The sequence below is a fragment of the Lolium perenne genome, chromosome 4 (genome assembly GCF_019359855.2).
Source record: "Lolium perenne isolate Kyuss_39 chromosome 4, Kyuss_2.0, whole genome shotgun sequence".
NCBI classification, from domain to species: Eukaryota; Viridiplantae; Streptophyta; class Magnoliopsida; order Poales; family Poaceae; genus Lolium; species Lolium perenne.
In genome coordinates, this window is record NC_067247.2 from 33174818 (window position 1) to 33197240 (window position 22423).

The following is a 22423-nucleotide window of genomic DNA, read 5'->3' on the forward strand; positions in this document are numbered from 1 at the left end:
GTCGAACGCATCAGGGTTTTCGATCCAGGGGCTTTTTATAGGCGAAGAGGCGGCACCAGAGGGTCGAAGGGCTGGCCAAACCATAGGGGGCGTGGGCCCCCCCTAGGCCGCGCCAGGGTATGGTGTGGTGGGCCTGTGCCCCCCCTCTGGTCCCTCTCGTGTGTTCTGGATGCTTCCGGGGATTCTAAGATCTTTGGCATTGATTTCGTCCGATTCCGAGAATATTTCGTTACTAGGATTTCTGAAACCAAAAACAGCAGAAAACAGGAACTGGCACTTCGGCATCTTGTTAATAGGTTAGTTCCAGAAAATGCACGAATATGACATAAAGTGTGCATAAAACATGTAGATAACATCAATAATGTGGCATGGAACATAAGAAATTATCGATACGTCGGAGACGTATCAATAGCCAAGTGGCATTTGTTACTAAATATCTTGTGGATGGTTTTATTATTGTGGATGAGTCACTATATCATATTGGATTGGACTTATATTATAATATTGATTAAAAGATCAAGGTTGAAAGTTATTCCTCAAATTTGGATAGTTGGTGTTTGATTTCACCATGGCATGATCATATGAGTTTCAAAATACTCATATTTAGTTTTATTCAAATAGTTTGAACTATAATTTGTAATGTAAATGGATTTAGTTTTATGATATTCCATATACTTAATAAGTTATGATTTAAATAAGAATGTGTGGCTTTTATGCACTTTAGACCCTGTGGTTTAACTTATTTATAAGTGAATTAGATTACACACAAAGGTAGTTGCTACTTTCAAGTGTTAATAAGTTAGAGTTTGATTCTTAAAGAATGTGTTGATATGAATCTAATTCTATTTGATCTAATCCATAGATCAAATCACCTCTACCCAAAACAAGGTTTTTAGCAAAGATCACGGTGAAGTTTATAGCGCTTGACTTGATGATCTACTTCAGTTCCAGCAAGTCAAGTGAAACTTCAGTTACTGTGGTAAGTTTTATTTGAAGCGCGAAAATTCCCCGGATTTTCTATGCATGAATGCAATGCACACTTTGGTGTTCTCTCATTTTATTGCCTCTAAACCTGGGATATTACATTTATCATGTTTTGCTCACGGGAGAGGTTTTAGTCAACAGATCTGACATGCTCAGAAATGTATGTATTTTGCAATTCATTTGCGTCTTCACGCATCACTCATTTTCCAAATGAGTCGGCATTAAATATGTTTGGTCTTTTGGTGGAACCTTAATTCCGCGGTCTGAAATATGTCACTAATATTGTCACACACAATATAGCTTCAAAGTTCTGACACTATCAGAACTACACCAAGTCTCAAAGAACTTCTTGACTTAACATTCTTAATCATTGTCAAAACAATGACATACTCTGCCTTCTTTTGTAGAATCCGTCACAATATTTAGAACTCTTCTAAATCTAGCATGTGCTATCTTTTAAACAACACTTAGCCTAATTGAGATTTGAAAATAATTTTTATATGTGACCAAACGAATACCGGTGCAACACCTTACAGTGATTTGTTTGTCATTACCCCATATAAAACTATATATATATCCTTGGTTCTTATAAAGCACACAGGGATATTCTTACTATTTGTCCAATCATCATCACATGAATCATTCTGGTATATGCTCCTAACCTTTTAGAGCACATGACATCTAATTTTGTACATATTATTCGTGATCTAAAATCACTCATGTGTTTTTACTCATCGAGTGTCAAATACACTCAAGTCTTGTTAAACCTTCACATGACAAGAACATTTTCTTAGTATTTCTTATATTGAACTACTTCAATATCCATTCTATGTACTTTGACTTAAACTTATTATGTGTTCCAATCTATCTTCATAGATCTTGACACTAAATATGTTTCAGTCCATATCCTTTCATTGAAGTTTATTCTCAATGAAACCTTTTAATCAAGTATATGATTACATCATTTATAACTATATCTACATAAAGTATTATAAATATGTCTCAGCGCTCCCACTTAATTTCTTGCAAATCCAAGCATCTTCATCGTTTCTGATGAAATAAAAACTCTTTAACTATTTCATCCGGTGAAGATTCCAACTCCGCGATACCCACTTCATCCAATTGAAGTTTGTATACCTATCTAGTATTTCACGGACCAGCAAAACTCTTGGTTGTATCTTTTATACACCTTTAATACATACTTCTGTTAAGTAATGTATTTTGCCATCCTACTAGCATATCTCATAAAAGAAATATGTAGCGATTACTAGAATAATCCACATAGACTATAAGTATTGCTACAGAAGATCTAATCTTATTGTAGTCAACTCTTTGAACTTTGTTGTAAACTACTTTTCAACAAGTCGAGCTTCTTCAAGGATATTTCATCCAAGTCCATCAATTTCATAGATCCATTTACTTTCAAAAAGTATTCATCTATCTTGGATTTCATGGCGTATAGCCATTTTAACGGAGTCAGGGCCCATCATAACTTCTTTGTTTGTAGCTGGTTTATTATTGTTCAAAATCAATCCTTTGTCCACAAATCATTTATTTGATCACAAAGTAAACCATACCTACAAGGTTCAATAAGTACTTCGATCTCCATGGCTAAAACACTTTGTAGTCATGGGAGCCATGATCGTCGTGGCCGCTTCCGGAACCAATTCCGATGCTGCGCTACTCTGATCATTATGCTCAGGTTCATAAACCTTATCAAGTTCTATTGTCCTCCCACTCAAATACTTCGCTAGAAACAATTTCTTGGAAATAAGTAAGAAACATTGACAAACACTATTGTCTTTGTCTCCATAGTGGAAAGAATTCTCAATCAATTCTTTGGGATAACCAACAAAGACATTCATCCGATTTTGGTTGTAAACTCTTAGACCAAAATTTAAAGAAAGGACTATTAGGGTTTATACCCATGTCATAACTCGTATGGTGTCATTTCAGCGGATCATGATGATGCTCTATTCAGTGTAAAAGCAGTAGTCTCTAAAGCATAATCCACAAAAATATAATGGCATCAATATTTTATCTCATCATTGACCCAACAAGGTTTGGATACATCTCTCGGATACTCCATCATCACTATGATACTCCAAGAAACGTGAGTTGTAGAACAATTTCATAACTCTCTTAGATGTTCGCTAAAACTCGTAATTCAAATATTTCCACTATGATCCAATCATAGATATTTGACTTTTCTATTACGATGATTTCCACTTCATCCTGAAATTTATTTGAATCCATTCAAATGTTTCAAACTTCTTCCTTATCGAATATATCCACATATATATACTCAATTCATTGTTAGAAGTTTTCATGAAGTAGAAGAATCTCCCGCACACAACTATGCCCAGTGAACCACATACATCATCATGTATGTTTCCACTAAGTTAGTTGCCCGTTCAACTCTTGGCCTATGAACGGTATTTCAGTCATTCTCTTTAGAAAAGATTTGCAAGCGCCAAACGATTCATAAATCAAATGACTCCGAAAATCCATTTGCATGGAGTTCCTTCATGCGTTCCTTTCTAACATGACCTAAATGGCGGTTCCACAAATAAGTGGAATTCAAATCATTTGCCTTATGGCATTTTAGCGTCAGTGTTTAGTATGTGTGTTTCACCATTAAGATTTATAATAACTTATCCATCGTACATGGAGTAATGTCATAATTTGAACAACTCATTGTTTTCATTTACCAGAGCAAAATAACAATTATTAAGTTCTTTATTATAAATTCTAAGGGCTAGATAGAATGCCAACGACGAACATAATAACACTTTATTTTTGTTCCAGAAGTGCATTCCTATCATATTCCTTGTCAGTCACTTAGGCCATTGTATTCTTGTATTGCGTTGTTTTATATGACACTTCATACCAACCAATATGGTACAACTACCCAAGAATTTCATTGTGTGACCAAACTAGGAATACAACCATAACATGTATATCATTTATATACACCTGAGCTAGATTTTCTAGTCTTTTCTTTTCTTTCTGCCAAAATATCTTTTGTAGTTTCTCTTTTAGCTTTCCTCATTCTCAGAAAACACTTCACCTTCATTAACTTCTAGGTTTGTTGGTCAAATACCAATAACCTTGAGGTTCTTACTTTGAAGTTGATCATCATATGACAAGTGTTCCAAATTTCACTATTAGTAACTTTGTAATATGATGAACAATTTCACTCATAATTTTATCCATCATATCATGACGACTTTTCGAGACCATGTCTGTACATGCTAGGCTCGTAAAGTTTAACCTTAGTATTCGCATGTGCAAATCTGGCTTGCACCCGTTGTATGCACACGTAGAATCTATAACACCCGATCATCACGTGATGCTTCGAAACGACGAGTCTTAGCAATGGTGCATACTAAGGACGATCACTTCATGGATATGCGAATATCGTTAGTGCCCCAATAGTTGGAGGATTGGGACGCCTTGCGTCTTCAACCTTCATACATTCCCATAAAACTTATGAGTTTATGTAGTCTCACCAAGTTATATTCTATCACCTTGCAACAAGGTCTTAGATATCACATATATCTCATACCTCGCTTATTTCTGAAAACAAACTTTTCATCTCCTTACTTTTCAAATAGATTTGAACTTCAAGTTTCACGGAGACAAGATGATTCTAGGTACTAATTGAAACCATTGTTCTTTGAATAAGCAATGTGAGGTTTACTAAAAGTTTGCAATAGGACTTAATCATTTCTTGATTCTTTAACAATACGGTACCAGTCCGTAAAGTTACTTGTCAAATTTTACAGTATTTCTATCTCAATTACAAGACTAGCGCATGGTAGAAAACGGATGCCAATTCTACAAATTTAATTCAAAATACTATTCAGACTATGTTCATGATAATTAGTTCATGTTTTAATCTAATTACTAATGAACTCCAACTTAATACAACATCCCTCATAGTTGTTAAGTGGTACACGATCCACATCCACTACACCAAAACCGATCATCACGTGAGATGATGTAGCTTCAATGGTGAACATCAACATGTTGATCATATCATCCATATGACTCGTGTTCAACCTTTCGGTTTCCGTTGTCCCAAGGCCATGTCTGTACATGCTAGGCTCGTCAAGCAAACCCAAGTATTCCGCGTGTGCAAACATGGCTTACACCCGTTGTATGTGAACGTAGAGTCTATCACATCCGATCATCACGAGATGCTTCGAAATGACGAACTATAGCAACGGTGCATACGAGGGGAGAACACTTTATTATCTTGATATTAATGTGAGGGATCATCTTATAATGCTACCGTCGCGATCTAAGCAAAATAAGATGCATAAAGGATTAACATCACATGCAATTCATAATGTGATATGATATGGCCCTTTAGTCTTTGCGCCTTTGATCTTCATCTCCAAAGCACGGACTTGATCTCCATCATCAACGGGCATGATCTCCATCATCGTCGGTGTAGCGTCAAGGTCCATGGCGCCGTCTTCATGGTTGTTCACCGCATGTAGCAACTATTACAACTACTTTGAAATAATACTCAACATGAAATATAAAGACAACCATAAGGCTCCTGCAGGTTGCCACAATACAATAATGATCATCTCATACATATTCATCATCACATCATGGCCATATCACATCACCAAACCCTGCAAAAACAAGTTAGACGCCTCTAATTTGGTTTGCATATTTTACATGGTTTAGGGTTTTCGAGTAAGATCCAATCTACCTACGAACATGAACCACAACGGTGATACTAGTATTGTCAATAGAAAGAGTAAATTGAATCTTCACTATGGTGGGAGAGGCAGACACCCACAAAGCCACTTATGCAATACAAGTTGCATGTCGAGCGTGGAGCAAGTCTCATGAACGCGGTCATGTAAAGTTAGCCCGGGCCGCTTCATCCCACCATGCCGCAAGATGCAAAGTACACGAACTAAAGACAACAAAGCATCAACGCCCACAAAACCATTGTGTTCTACTCGTGCAACCAATCTATGCATAGACACGGCTCTGATACCACTGATGGTATTCGTAGCATAGAAAACAAAAAAATTCCTACCGCAAGAACGAAACACAAGCCAAGATCTAATCTAGTAGATGGTAGCAACGAGGGGATCACGAGACTAACCCTTGAAGATTTCCAAAGCCTACGAGATTAGATCTCGTTGTTGATGTAGTCGATCACTTGCCGCTTGCAAAAGCGCGTAGAAGATCTTGACCGCTTGCAAAAGCGCGTAGAAGAACTTGACGGTGCCACAATCGGGCAGCACCTCCGTACTCGGTCACACGTACGGTGTTGATGAAGACGACGTCCTCCTCCCCGTTCCAGCGGGCAGCGGAAGTAGTAGATCCTCCTCGGAATCCCGGCATCACGATGGCGTGGTGACGGTGGTGGTGGAGATCTCCGGCAGGGCTTCGCCGCAAGCGCTGCGGGAGAAGAAGGAAGAGGAGGGAGTAGCTAGGGTTTGGGAGCAGGGTGGTGCTGCGACTTGGGGAGCTAGGGCAGCAACTTGAGGTGCCCTTGGGGTGCCCCTTGGCCTCTTTAAATAGGTGGCCAAGCCCCTTGGTTCGTCCAAAAACCTGCCCCCAAGTTTGACTGAGTTCCGATAGGTTTCCGGTTCCGAAAACCTAGTCCTACTCGGACTCTTTTGCCAATTTCGAAATTGCATTAAGGAAAGACTCCTTTTCCCTTAAGGCAATGTGGTTGCACCTATTATGGAACCCTCTGGACTTCCTTAGACATCCCGGGTCGTCCCGGACACTTCCGGAACCTTCCATAATATTCCGGACTATTCCGGTCCTTCCAAAACCTTCTAGAAGCTCCGGTCAAAACACCGGACTTTTTCCGAACCCCGGAAAATGACTTCCCATATATGAATCTTATTCTCCGGACCATTCCGAACCTCCTCGTGATGTCTCGGATCCCATCCGAGACTCCGAACAACATTCGAGCTCCATTCCATATTCCATATCTACTTAAAACGACATCAAACCTTAAGTGTGTCACCCTACGGTTCGTGAACTATGCAAGACATGGTTGAGACTTCTCTCCGAACAATAACCAATAGCGGGATCTGGAGATCCATAATGGCTCCCACATATTCAACGATGACTTAGTGATCGATTGAACCATTTACATACGATACCGATTCCCTTTGTCACGCGATATTTTACTTGTCCGAGGTTTGATCATCGGTATCTCTATACCTTGTTCAACCTCGTCTCCGACAAGTACTCTTTACTCGTACCGTGGTATGTGGTCTCTTATGAACCATTCATATGCTTGCAAGCTAATTAGATGACATTCCACCGAGAGGGCCCAAAGTATATCTATCCGTCATCGGGATGGACAAATCCCACTGTTGATCCATATGCCTCAACTCATACTTTCCGAATACCTAATCCCACCTTTATAACCACCCATTTACGCAGTGGCGTTTGATGTAATCAAAGTACCCTTCCGGCATAAGTGATTTATATGATCTCATGGTCGAAAGGACTAGGTAACTATGTATCGAAAGCTTATAGCAAATGAACTTAATGACGTGATCTTATGCTACGCTTAATTGGGTGTGTCCATTACATCATTCACATAATGACATAACCTTGTTATTAATAACATCCAATGTTCATGAGCATGAAACTATGATCATCTATTAATCAACAATCTAGTTATACAAGAGGCTTACTAGGGACTCCTTGTTGTTTACATAACACACATGTATCAATGTTTCGGTTAATACAATTATAGCATGGTATGCAAACATTATCATAAACACAAAGATATATTATAATAACCATTTTATAATTGCCTCTTGGGCATATCTCCAACACCACCTCCACCACCACCACCACCACTACCACCTCCTCCTCCTCCTCCTCCGGCCGTCCTCCTCCTTCATCCACCCACCCACCCACCCACCCAACCACCCACCTCCGGCTACCTTCCAGCAAAATATCAAAAAAAAATTAAAAAATTCGGCGACCCCAGATCTAGATCTAGATTTGGCCGCCATTTATTTTGAATTTCAAAAACAAATTCTGTGGCGCACCGCCGGTGCGCCATAGAAATAAGACTTTCTGTGGCGCATGGGCCGGTGCGCCACAGAAACCTTATTTTTGTGGCGAGAATTTTGTGGCGCACCGCCCATGTGCCACAGAATCATTTTTTGGTGCGCCACTTATGAGGCTTTTCCTACTAGTGTTACCAGTAGTTTCCCTAGAGGCCCGGCTGCCACCGGCTGGTAGGACAAAAGATGTTGTGCAAGTTTCTCATTGCGAGCACGTACGACTATATACGGAACACGTGCCTATGGTTATTTAGTACTTGGTTACTGTTTTATTATTATCCGCAAATGCCTAGTCTTGATTATTACATGAGTTATCTTATCCATGCAGCGCCCGTTCATCCATCCTTATGCCTACAATATTTTAATCTTACTATTTACTATAATCACTACTGCTGTCTTTATTACACTGTTGCTTATATTTCACTACTGCTACTGCTATAAAACTCTTGCTACTGATAAACTATTGCGAGCAAGTCTGTTTCCAGGTGCAGCTGAATTGACAACTCCGTTGTTAAGGCTTACAAATATTCTTTGGCTCCCCTTGTGTCGAATCAATAAATTGGGTTTTACTTCCCTCGAAGATTGTTGCGATCCCCTATACTTGTGGGTTATCAGTGCTCCCTCCAAAATAGGCGGCGAACAATTCAAATGGAATGCAACAAGTTCCAGGCGGCGTATGATCACGTGAAGCGGATTCCCGTTAGCGGCATCGGTGTGAAGGACTTGGTATAGTTCTCAACATCAACTTGTTTTTTCGTTGTTTGCGCATACATTTGTCATTGTTGTCTCGCTTTGCTCTAGTTGTGGCAAGCTTTGGATTACTTCAAAATGGCGAATGAAGGAAGGACCTTTGGCTTCTCTCATTGTTGGAAGGAACTCGAGGGCACCCCCAAGTTCAACAAGGGGTACGAGGGGTACATGGCAAACTTGATTTGCAGCAAGATTGCCAAAGATGCCACGGTCATTGACCTTGATGGTGGCCAGCCTTGCGGTAGCTCCGCTTCTCGTGCAAGCCGTCCATGAGGCCACAAGGCAACCAAGGCCGACATGAAGTGTGATGCTTCGGCCATGCATTTGGTTGGCACCTTGAAGGAGATGTATGCTGACAAAGAGGTGTCCACGGACAAGAGGGATGAGAGGAGCCGCGGGAGAAGGAAGAGGACATGAAGACCTACTTCGATGTCCAAAACAGGAAGCTTGAGATTGAAGAGGTCAAGGCTAAGACGAGGGCTAGGGAAGTGGAGCCCAAATAGAAATAATTGGAGTTCATTGCAGCGGCAAGGGCCAAAGAGGTGCAGTTGAAGGAGAGGGAAGTTAAGCTAAAACGGCAAGCCGATGACCACATGATCTTGACTGCCATGAACGAGATGAAGAGAGCTTGGTTCGAGAAGAGGCGGAAGGAGATCCTAGACCGCATAAATTGAGTTGACAATCTTAATTATAATTTTTATATTTGTTCAAACTATGACATATTTCTTTCCTGGTCATGCTACATTTTATTTGATATTATTATATATTTTTTAGATATTATTTATAAATCTGTGTGACTAAATGGCCTATTTCCCAAAGAAATATAACATATATTGACCGGTTGGTCAAATGGGTGGCCGTTGCGTTGGGTGCAGTATGCGACCCAAACAAATATGTGGACGTGAGGCGTTGTTCGCGTGTCCGCACGGCCACCAAACAACCCAAAACGGACGGTCCAACGCGTCTATTTATATCGCCGCGTTGAAGATGCCCTTACAAGCGGGGGATGGAATTCACGATGAGGGGGTCTCTTTTATTTTTTGAACTGATGAGGGGTCTGTTGAGACTTTGAGACAGATGTTTTGTACGAGTATATAGTGTCAAGTCTCCACTTAAGCATACCAGCCGTATTTTCCTAATTGCTAATTAAAAATTGTTTGCCCAAACTGTTGCACTGCACTCCAAGTAATGCTTGAGGTTGTTAAGGCGTTGGACCGGGTAATTAATAATTAGAGTGCTCATTCTCAACTTAAGCATTTTTTTACGGGTACTTTGAGAGTGGTTGGAGATGCCTCGTTAAATTTTGGAATTCCGGCCGTACTTGTTAAGTAACTACTACTTATATCCAAGTCACAAGAGATTTCCAATTTGTAAATTAACGAGTTAAAGGATGACTTCCAATTATAGAACACCGACACCAACACTAACAGGGCCCAGCAAGAACAAGTTCGGACAGCTCAAAAAAAAAAAAGTTCGGACGACAAAACTATACAAAGGACGGCCGGTAGGACGAATAACACACTCAGTTGCTCTCATTTTAATTGCTTAACCATCATACGTGGTATCATGCATGACATAAATATAAATGGCCGATGTTGCGCTGTCTTTAATAATGAGAGATCATGGTAGTTCGTAGCACATAAAATTTAAAAATAAAGCCAATAAGTAATGTACATGATTTTACATTAAGATTTTACAAAACATATACGTAGATAATATCATACAATATGCATGATATTGGTATATAATAGTATCCACTATGGCCAGTCAAAGAGCATCTTCACCTGCACGCCTCATAGTGACCTGAATAGTTGTCTGGGGTCCGGCGCTGTTTTTGAGCCACCTCAGCGTGCCCTAAAAGTAGCTAACTAGTTTTGAAGCCTAATAGAAACGTCGGTAACCTGTGCTGACCCTTACTTGCAGGGCACCGAACGGGAGCATCGACACCCAATACCACATCGGATTTCAGGGGCGTGACCGGCATGTTAGCAACTTTACTACCCTCTCCATCCTTAAATGTGACGCCTTGGATACTCTATGGCGGGTTATCGTTAATCAAATGCCGGTTCTCCATGCAGAGACGCTACCGTAAATGTGACGCCTCATCTGTGGCGGGTCGCCGTTTAATGAACCAGCTGGTTCCCCACACACTGTCCAGAACCCATTCTATTTAGTGGGCCCTCCATCGCGCTAGCCTCTACACTACCATCAGACTCCCGTGCTTCGCCGAACTCGCCTCTACACCACAATGTCGCGCCGGCTCACCGCCAGCTACTTGATGCTAGGCCAGAACAGTCGCACACCGCCAGCAGCACCGCAACGTTGCCCCATGGCCCCACCATAACCTGATGCTGATTTCGAGCAGCCAGACTTCAACTTCAACTCCTCCTACGACTCTGAGTTCGACGAGTGGAACGAGCGTTCGTAGCAGACACGAAGGTTGAGGCGGCGGAGGAGGTGGCGTGGTGGGGTGACGAGGAGCAGTTCCACGGAGACCAATAGCAGGCGGCGATCCTACCCTCCTTCGATGCGCAGCGCTTCCAGAGGATCAAGGAGCAAGCGCTCTAGGAAATCGACGCCACCAACTTCGGGCACACCCTCGAGATCTAGCGAGAGCGGTAACCACATAAGAGGCAGGTTGCCTCCTCATGGCGACCGAGCGGTAAAGGCTGTTTGAGATCAACGCTCAGCGCCAGGCCGAGGCGACCGCCCGCGAGGAAGCGAGGCTCATCCAGAACTAGGAGTCCCGCTAGTGGCAGGCGGTGTTGAAGGCCCAGCGCCGCCGGCAAGCTCCGGTGATGTCCACGGCCATGCTGCACCGCCAGATGCACAAAGCCAGGGTGGAGAGGCGGGCACGTCTGGCGGCGGTGGAAGAACAACGACAAGGCAGACCCGTCGCGCACCCCAACCGACAGTCGGTATATTAGGTTTTATTTTAGTTTAGTTCAAATTTCATTCAAACTTTCGTAAATAATCCTAAATTTAAATAAAATTTCACAGTTTGCTTACATTTGCTTGTTCAAACATTTTTTACATATTCCTATCTAGGTCGCCAGTGTGTGTGCTTACATTTGCTTGTTCAAACATTTTTTACATATTCCTATCTAGGTCGCCAGTGTGTGCTATTAGATGTATATATCTGTCTATTGTAGTTTCCCCATATGTTAGGGGGCTTTCTGCATATGTGCACCTGTACATGTACTATATATTTTGGCCTTTGGCCCCCTGGTAATACAACAAGCATATTGCCTTAACATGGTATCAGAGCCCCAGGTATCGAGTTCAAATCCTGGCTTTCACATGGTCTTCGCAATTAAGCCTAAAAATTGCTGTTGCCCCCCTCTTTAGCCACCGCTGATGCCATGTTTCGGTGTGCTCTTCTTCTTTCACGTGTTGACTTTCTCTTCTCCCATCACACGCGAGTGGGGGTGTTGTGAAATGTATATGTGGATTGTCTAGCCCTTTCCATCAGTTCGGATTTTTGGTTCAAGTGGCTAATGCATGAAGCTTAACATGGTATCAGAGCCAAAATTGGTCCTCTAGTCTGGCCGTCATTGTCGCTTGTTCCGGCCGCCTCCCACCTCCGGCCGCCGTCCTCTGCTCCGGCCGCCGTCCTCTGCTCCGGCCGTCCCCATCCTCTGGCCGGCCATCCCCATCGCCCGGTCATCTCCCCGTCCCCTGCCCGCCCGCCGCCCGCCGCTGCCGCCCCGGTCGCCGCCCGCCGTTGCCCGGCCGTCCCGTCCCGCCGCCGCCCGCTTTGCCCCGCTCCCCCGCATCGTCCCGCTCTGCCGCATCGCCCCGTCCCGCGCGCTCTGCCGCGTCGCGCCGCCCCCGACCCGTTTTCTCTCTCCTGAGTTGATTTCGATCTGAAAAACAAAAATAAAATAAAAAATAAAAAAAATACTGTCTTCGTCTGTTGTTACCCGATGTCTTCTTCCGCTGATCCCGCCTTATCTTTGTGCCTCCCTTCGGTACTTGGTATTTGTCCGCTGCCTCCGTGTATGACGGCTAGCCATTCTTTGTCGCCGTTTGCGGCCTCTTCACGCGGCTCTGCCCGCGCTTCACCGACTTTTGCGGCCTCTTCATGCGGCTCTGCCCGCGCTTCGCCGACTTCGTCTACGTCGGCCCGCCGCTCTACATCGACTTTTGCGGCATCTTCCCGCGGTTATGGCCGCGCTTCGTCGACTCCGTCTACGTCGGCCTGCCGTTCTACATCGACTTTTGCGGCCTCTTCACGTGGTTATGACCGCGCTTTGCCGACTCTGTCTTCATCGGCGTGTTGCTCTCTGTCGCCCCCTTTGGTGGTCTCTGTGCGTGTGGGTGATAGCTCCTCGTCGGCACCTGATTGTACGTCGACCTCTCCAGTCGCGCCCCTCTCTGCGCATGAGATAGCGCAGCTTCACCGCCTGCTTGATGCTTGGGATTCCAGTTTACGTCAGCAGCCTCGCGGTCCGAGTCTCCGCCCTCGTCCTCATTGCACCTACTGTGGCAAGGTTGGTGATGACCCACAAGTATAGGGGATCGCAACAGTCTTCGAGGGAAGTAAAACCCAATTTATTGATTCGACACAAGGGGAGACAAAGAACACTTGGAAGCCTTAACAGCGGAGTTGTCAATTCAGCTGCACCTGGAAACAGACTTGCTCACAAGAGTTTATCAGTAGTAACAGTTTTATAGCAATAGCAGTAGTGAAATAACAGCAGCAGAGTAACAAAGACAGCAGTAGTGATTTTAGTAAACAGCAGGATTAAAATACTGTAGGCACGGGGACGGATGACGGGCGTTGCATGGATGAGAGAAACTCATGTAACAATCATAGCAGGGCATTTGCAGATAATAATAAAACGGTGTCCAAGTACAAAGCAATCAATAGGCATGTGTTCCATATATAGTCGTGCGTGCTCGCAATGAGAAACTTGCACAACATCTTTTGTCCTACCAGCCGGTGGCAGCCGGGCCTCAAGGGAAACTACTGGATATTAAGGTACTCCTTTTAATAAAGTACCGGAGCAAAGCATTAACACTCCGTGAACACATGTGATCCTCACATCGCTACCATTCCCTCCGGTTGTCCCGATTTCTGTCACTTCGGGGCCATCGGTTCCGGACAGCGACATGTGTATACAACTTATAGGTAAGACCATAAACAATGAATATCATGATGAAACAATAACATGTTCAGATCTGAGATCATGGCACTCGGGCCCTAGTGACAAGCATTAAGCATAACAAGTTGCAACAATATCATCAAAGTACCAATTACGGACACTAGGCACTATGCCCTAACAATCTTATGCTATTACATGACCAATCTCATCCAATCCCTACCATCCCCTTCGGCCTACAGCGGGGGAATTACTCACACATGGATGGGGGAAACATGGCTGGTTGATGTAGAGGCGTTGGCGGTGATGGCGGCGATGATCTCCTCCAATTCCCCGTCCCGGCGGAGTGCCGGAAACGGAGACTTCCTCGGCTCCCGCGACGGAGTTTCGCGATGTGGCGGCGTTCTGGAGGGTTTCTGGCGACTTCGACTTCTCTCCGTGCGTTTTTAGGTCGAGGCGAATAAGTAGTCCGAAGGAGGGCGTCGGAGGCCGGCCGAGGGGGCCACACCACAGGGCCGCGCGGGCCCCCCCTGGGCCGCGCCGCCCTATGGTGTGGGGCCCTCGGGCCTCCACCTCAATTGTCCTTCTGGCTCCGTTAGTTTCCTAGGAAAATAGGGCCTTCTGCATAAATTCCGAGGATTTTCCCGAAAGTTGGATTTCTGCACAAAAACGAGACACCAGAGCAGTTCTGCTGAAAACAGCGTTAGTCCGTGTTAGTTGCATCTAAAATACACAAATTAGAGGCAAAACAATAGCAAAAGTGTTCGGGAAAGTAGATACATTTTGGACGTATCAACTCCCCCCAAGCTTAGCTTATTGCTTGTCCTCAAGCAATTCAGTTAACAACTGAGCGATAAAAGAACTTTCACGAACACATTTGCTCATATGATGTATATATTCTCATGCTATGGCTAATACTTAAGCAGTTCATAATGAGATACATGCAAATAAGATCATCTAACAGCTATGTCAATCATGGAGAGGTACCAACAATTAATAAGAAGCATCATGAATCATGTATATAAGAAAGATTGCAATGTTCATAAGAGAGTATGATAAAGTGGTATCTCGCTTGCCTGTATTTGATTAGCAAAACATAAATGCCCGGGCACCTCTAGAGTTCATAGAAAGACTAGAAGTAGTGATTGTCAAAAGATAAATGCATCAAAGTTATACCACAATCAATCATATTTTGAGACAAGCATATTATACTAAGAATGACAGTTGTGCTCTCAAGATAGTGCTCAAAGAAATAATGGAGACACAACATAAAAGTAAAAGATTGACCCTTCGCAGAGGGAAGCAGGGATTAACATGCGCTAGAGCTTTTCATTTTTATGAAGACAGGAATAAAATTATTTTGAGAGGTGTTTGTTGTTGTCAACGAATGGTAATGGGTACACTAACTACCTCGCCAACCGGACTTTCAAGAGCGGCTCCCATGAATTATTGCATATTTATTTGGCACTCCTTCCAACCTTTCTTACACAAACCATGGCTAACCGAATCCTCGGGTGCCTGCCAACAATCTCATACCATGAAGGAGTGCCTTTTTATTTTATTTTTATTATGATGATGACACTCCCCCCAACCTTTGCTTACACAAGCCATGGCTAACCGAATCCTTCGGGTGCCGTCCAACAATCACAAACCATGGAGGAGTGTCTATTAAGTTAATTAATTCGGGACTGGGAATCCCATTGCCAGCTCTTTTTGCAAAATTATTGGATAAGCGGATGTGCCACTAGTCCATATGAAAGTCCGTCAAAAGTAAATGACAAGGTTGAAAGCTAAACACCACATACTTCCTCATGAGCTATGAAACATAAACACAAATTGAGAAGCATTTTGAAGGTTTTAAAGGTAGCGCATGAGAATTTACTTGGAATGGTTTGAAATGCCATGCATAGGTATTTATGGTGGACACTTTTGGAACAACTTGGTTTTCAGGTGTTTGGAAGCACGAGCAGCGTTCCCGCTCAGTACAAGTGAAGGCTAGCAATAGACTAGGGAGCGACAAATCAAGAGAGCAGTAACTGTCATAATCATGCTTGCGGCAAAATAAATTAACGGAGGCATAAAAGTGATACAAGAACTCTGAAGCAATATAGATCATCGAGGCTTAATTGACTTTTTGTTCAGTCATATGCATGCGTGAGCATGTGCCAAGTCGATATAAATGAATTATTCAGAGGAGGATACCACAACGCCATACTTACTTATGAATAAAACAATGCAAGCAAACATCCATGACATGCTACTCATATTAATAGATTGGTGCTAAACATGAGAGATCATGAACTACTAGACTTTCTCAAATAACATACACCTCACATGAACCAACTAAGCATGCTCACATGGATGAGTATATGTACAAAAATGAAAACAAATAGAGTTCATACCAGCCTCTCACCACAATCAGATTGTCGTAGATCGTCATTATTGCCTTTTCACTTGTGCAGCTTGGATAATATGAAATGAAAACCACGCTCCAGCCACCGAAGACCATTGAACTCATAAAGAACTTTACAAACCAAAGAAGAACAGCAAATATTTTTGGTGTTTTCGAATTAGAAACAAGAACAAGAGGAAACAAACAAACAAAGCAAAATCTTTTTGGGTTTGCTTATAGCAAACTAGCAATAGCAAATAAAGTGAAACAAATGCAAGAAACCAAAGCAAACAAATGGTGAAGAGAAACAACAGAAATATTTTTGGTCTTTTTGTGTTTTGGGGAAGAAACAAAGCAAAAACAAGAAATAGCAAACTAAAAGAAACGCAGAAAAGCGAGATGGCAGAAATCTGCCAAAACCTGACAGCAGTACAGAAATCGATTTTTACAAAAATCTTACGTTGCTCAGATCGAAAAGTGTTCAACTAATGAAAGTTAGATAACAACCTGGGGAACCTGCACAAAAATTGGCAGCTCAAAATAACGCTCTGGCTGTGCGTACGAATTTTTCTAGTAACAGTCCAGAATCTGTTTTCAGGCAGCACTTCCCCAAATATCATCTTCCTCTCATTAGAAAACCACTCAAACGAACAAAACAAGTATGTACAAGTATCCAGCAACCATAATATGCAAAGAATGAGTGATGCCGGTATACCTCCCCCCAAGCTTAGGCTTTCGGCCTAAGTGGAGTTCAATCGCATCGATCCCATGAGGTAGTGTCTCCGTAGTATGACGAAGATGGATCGTATTCCGGGTATGTGCTAGAAGAAGCACCCGGATACGTGACGGTGTGGTCGTAGGAGGCCCCGGCGTCCTCGGAGTCATGTTGCTGGTGGAAGTCTTTTATCTTCAAATGTTCATCCACTTCCTCCTTAGTGTACGACCATGATTGCCCGTCAATACTGAACAAACCTGGTTGGGGAAGAGGAATTTCTTTCTCATCCCCGTCAGAAAACAACATTCTATAAACCATATTATCTAAAGTAGAATCAGTGGTAACAAAATGATGACTCTTCATAGCAGCAATATCGAGTCTCCTAGGGGCCAATGGCACATCATTAGGATCAATAGGAAGATTTAGATATGTTAAAACACGCAGTGCAATAGTTCCTCCAAAAATAGGCCCCCTGGTAGTCAGGCGGCGAGCAATAAGAGCACCAAGGTGATAAGATGTCTGACCAGTAAGTGCAATATTCAAGAAAGCAAGATGGTAACTAGAAATGTTGCTAGTGTTCTCCCTACCAAGAATGCTAGTAGCAATATAGTGTGCAAAATACTTAATGGCGGGGAGTTGAATGTTCCTTATCTTGCCACGCTGAATGGTGCGACAATCATCATCGGTGATCCCTCGATAGAGCTCCAACAAGTCCCGGGGGTTGTCATCAATCCTGCTTGCTGTACCTACAGGGACAATATCCAATGCACGACAAAAATCCTCCAATTTCATAGTAACAGGATTACCATAGATCCTGAATGCAACCGTCGGCTCATATTGTTTGTTGTTGAAATGGAAACTCTCGACGAAGATTTTGGTGAGCATGTAGTATTGCTCCCTTTCATCTCCCACATAGGTGGTTAACCCTGCCCTGTTGACAAGGGTGAAGAAATCCTCCAATATCCCTGCATTCCTAAGAAAATCATAGCATGGAAAAGACGAAGCATTAGGAGCCCCGTTGTCCTCTTCGGGCGCGAAGCTAGGCGCGATGATGTCTTCATTGTATGATCGCCTAATCCGGGTGGCGGCCCTAGAAGGCCTCCCGGTGCTGGTTGTCCCTTTCTTGAGCAACTCTCCAAAGTTGAACTTCTTCATAGCTTCTCTGAAATTTTTTAACAAATGATATAAAATTTGATTTGGTGACATATAATTGAGGGGAACTACCATAGGAACTTGCTAGAGTACTAATCATGCATCAAAACAAGTTTATATATCTTAGAACAAGCATGCAAGCTCACTAAACATGTTACCTACAGCAGCAAAATATTCAAGATATACTCAACCAAACAAAATTCTACTTGGATGGGTGGAGGAGTCACATACCGAAGAGCAAATGTGCTAAATTTCAGACAGAAATCTGAGCTGAGCAAAGAGATCGAGAAATCTGGAGCTCTGGAGCAAAAACGCGAGAGAGAGGAACTTGGTACGAGTTTTTTCGGGAGAGAGAAGGTGCTGGGAGAAAGAGATGACAAAGTTGGGCAAGGAGGGGCCCACACCACATGGTGGCGCGGCCACCTCCTAGGCCGCGCCGGCCTGTAGTGTGGCACCCTCTGGTGCCCCACAGGTCATCCTCTGGTGCTCCCAGGTGCCTCGTCGAAAAATAGGACCAACGGTTTAATTTTTGTAAATTTTTGAAAACTTTGAAAAACGCACATTTCTGGGTATTTAATTTATTATTACTGGCCAGGAAATTTTTTTGAAATCTCCAAATAACTAAGGAACTTTGCAAATTAAAAATGCTACAGCAACTAGAGCAAGTGGAGGAAGAAAGAGATGTTGTTTACCTCCTCTATGCATATAAAAAGTATTTGTTAACAAGGTTGATCAAGTCTTGCCACCAAATAAATTTTACATAGCATAAGAAGAAATAAACCTCAAATCAATCATGTTACCTTGAATTGTATTGATATGGATCCAATCACGAGAGTTTGATATTCTTCTTTAGGCTCATATATAGGACAATCAATAGTTCCCACTTTAATACTTCTCACATTAGTAATAGTATTGACTCCACATACTTTATCAATCTTCTTGGGGAAATAGACGGTATGCTCCTTATCATCAACATTAAAAGTAACCTTTCCTTTATTGCAATCAATAACAGCCCCTGCGGTGTTAAGAAAAGGTCTCCCAAGAATAATAGACATATTATCATCTTCAGGCATTTCCAACACAACAAAATCAGTTAATATCAAGCAGTTAGTAGTAACTTGAACAGGAACATTCTCACATATACCAACAGGAATAGCAGTAGATTTATCAGCCATTTGTAAAGATATATCAGTAGGTATCAACTTATCTAAGTAAAGTCTCTTATAAAGAGAAAAAGGCATAACACTAACACCAGCTCCCAAATCACATAGAGCAGTTTTAACATAATTATTCTTAATAGAACAAGGAATAGTAGGTATACCTGGGTCGCCCAACTTCTTTGGAATTTTGCCATTGAAAGAGTAATTAGCAAGCATAGTGGAAATTTCCTCATTGGGGATTTTCCTTTTGTTAGTAACAATATCTTTCATATACTTTGAATAAGGAGGCAATTTAATAGCATCGGTCAAAGGGATTTGCAAGAATAGAGGTTTCATCCAATCGCAAAATTTATTATAGTGTTCTTCTTCCTTTGATTTTAGTTTCTTAGCAGGAAAAGGCATTTGCTTTTGCACCCAAGGTTCTCTTTCATTACCATGTTTCTCAGCAATAAAATCTTCTTTAGTATACTTTTTATTTTTAGCATGCTTTTCAGGTTCTTCTTCTACCTCTTCTTTATCAGGAGTATCATTCTTATCATTATCTTTATCATGTTCATTACCACTTTCAGTTTCAGCATCAGAAATAGAGATACTATTAGGATCATTAACAAGTTCAGAGGATTCTACAACATTTTTATGCTTCTTCTTCTTTTTCTTCTTAGAATGAGCACTAGGTTCAATACGTTGAGAATCTTGTTCAATTCTTTTGGGATGCCCTTCAGGATATAGAGGATCCTGGGTAGAGACACCACCTCTAGTTGTTACTTCATAAGTATGTTTTTCTTTAGAATTATTCCCTAACAAGTCATTTTGCACTTTAGTGAGTTGATCAATTTGAGTTTGAATCATATGAAAATGTTTAACAAGCATCTTAACATCATTGGAGGTTCTCTCCACAATACCATGCAATTCACTAATAGCTCGAGAATTTTCCATTAAATGATTCTCTACTCTCATATTAAAATTTTCTTGCTTAACAATATAATTATCAAACTCATCTAAGCATTGTGCAGGAGGCTTCGAATACGGAATATCTTCCCTAGTAAAGCGCTGAAGGGAGTTTACCTCAATCATGGATGAAGGGGGAATTATCTCACATATATCTTCTATGGGAGGAAGGTTCTTCACATCTTCAGATTTAATACCTTTCTCCTTGAGAGACTTCTTGGCTTCCCTCATATCTTCATCATTTAATTTAATCATACCCCTCTTCTTCAATATTGGCGTTGGAGTTGGTTCAGGCGTAGTCCAATCATCATGATTCCGGCTTATTTTAGCCAATAATTCTTCAGCATCGTCTGGAGTTCTTTTCCTGGAAACACAACCAGCACAACTATCCAGGTATGCCCTAGACTCAATGGTTAGTCCACTATAAAATATATCAAGTAAATCATGCTTTTCCAGATCATGCTCAGGCCGAGCTCTAATAAGAGAGCAAAATCTCGCCCAAGCCTCAGGCAATTTCTCTTCATCTCCCTGGTCAAAATTATAAATTCTCTGCAAAGCAATATGTTGAGCACTAGCAGGAAAGTATTTGCGGAAGAAAACATCAAGCAATTCTTTTGGACTTCTAATAGAATTAGGTGGCAAATTATTATACCAAGTTTTAGCGTCATCCTTTAATGAGAATGGAAAGATTTTAGCAACAAAGTAAGTACGCATCTTGACATCATCAGAAAACAAGCTACTTAGAGTAGATAACTCAGTCATGTGTTCAACAGCACTCTCTTTTTCAGTACCACAAAAGGGCATTTTCTCAACAATAGCTATATGAGATAGATCAAGAGAAAAATCATAATCTTTATCCCTAATGTTTATAGGAGATGTGGCAAATTTAGGATCAGGAGACAGTTTATATCTAACAGCATGTTCTGCAAGCAACTTTTTAATTTTTCTTGCATCAGTAGTAGCATTGCATTTTTCAATAAAATCATCATTAAGCTCCACATAATCTTCATCAGGATCATCACTAAAATAATCAAGTTCAGGTGAACTAACAGGTGTAGTAGCATTAGGAGTTTCAGTATTTTCAATTTGTCTAGACCTAGCAATTGTAGCATCTAGAAAGGATCCCAATGAACCACTATCATCAAGCACAGCAGAAACATTATCAATATTATGAGAGTTTTCAGATTCAGCAGAAGTACCCGTATTTGAAGCATGCGGCGGTGAAACAAGTTTATCAATCACAGATGGTGAATCAAGAGCAGCAGAGGTACTCAGAATTGTACCTTTTCTTGTAGTGGATGGTAATATGGCGATCTTAGTATCGCGAGGTTTACCCATGATGGAGAATTTGCAGCGAACAATATTAATCCAAGTGAACTTCCAAATAAAGCTATGCTCCCCGGCAACGGCGCCAGAAAATAGTCTTGATGACCCACAAGTATAGGGGATCGCAACAGTCTTCGAGGGAAGTAAAACCCAATTTATTGATTCGACACAAGGGGAGACAAAGAACACTTGGAAGCCTTAACAGCGGAGTTGTCAATTCAGCTGCACCTGGAAACAGACTTGCTCGCAAGAGTTTATCAGTAGTAACAATTTTATAGCAATAGCAGTAGTGAAATAACAGCAGCTGAGTAACAAAGACAGCAGTAGTGATTTTAGTAAACAGCAGGATTAAAATACTGTAGGCACGGGGACGGATGACGGGCGTTGCATGGATGAGAGAAACTCATGTAACAATCATAGCAGGGCATTTGCAGATAATAATAAAACGGTGTCCAAGTACAAAGCAATCAATAGGCATGTGTTCCATATATAGTCGTGCGTGCTCGCAATGAGAAACTTGCACAACATCTTTTGTCCTACCAGCCGGTGGCAGCCGGGCCTCAAGGGAAACTACTGGATATTAAGGTACTCCTTTTAATAAAGTACCGGAGCAAAGCATTAACACTCCGTGAACACATGTGATCCTCACATCGCTACCATTCCCTCCGGTTGTCCCGATTTCTGTCACTTCGGGGCCATCGGTTCCGGACAGCGACATGTGTATACAACTTATAGGTAAGACCATAAACAATGAATATCATGATGAAACAATAACATGTTCAGATCTGAGATCATGGCACTCGGGCCCTAGTGAC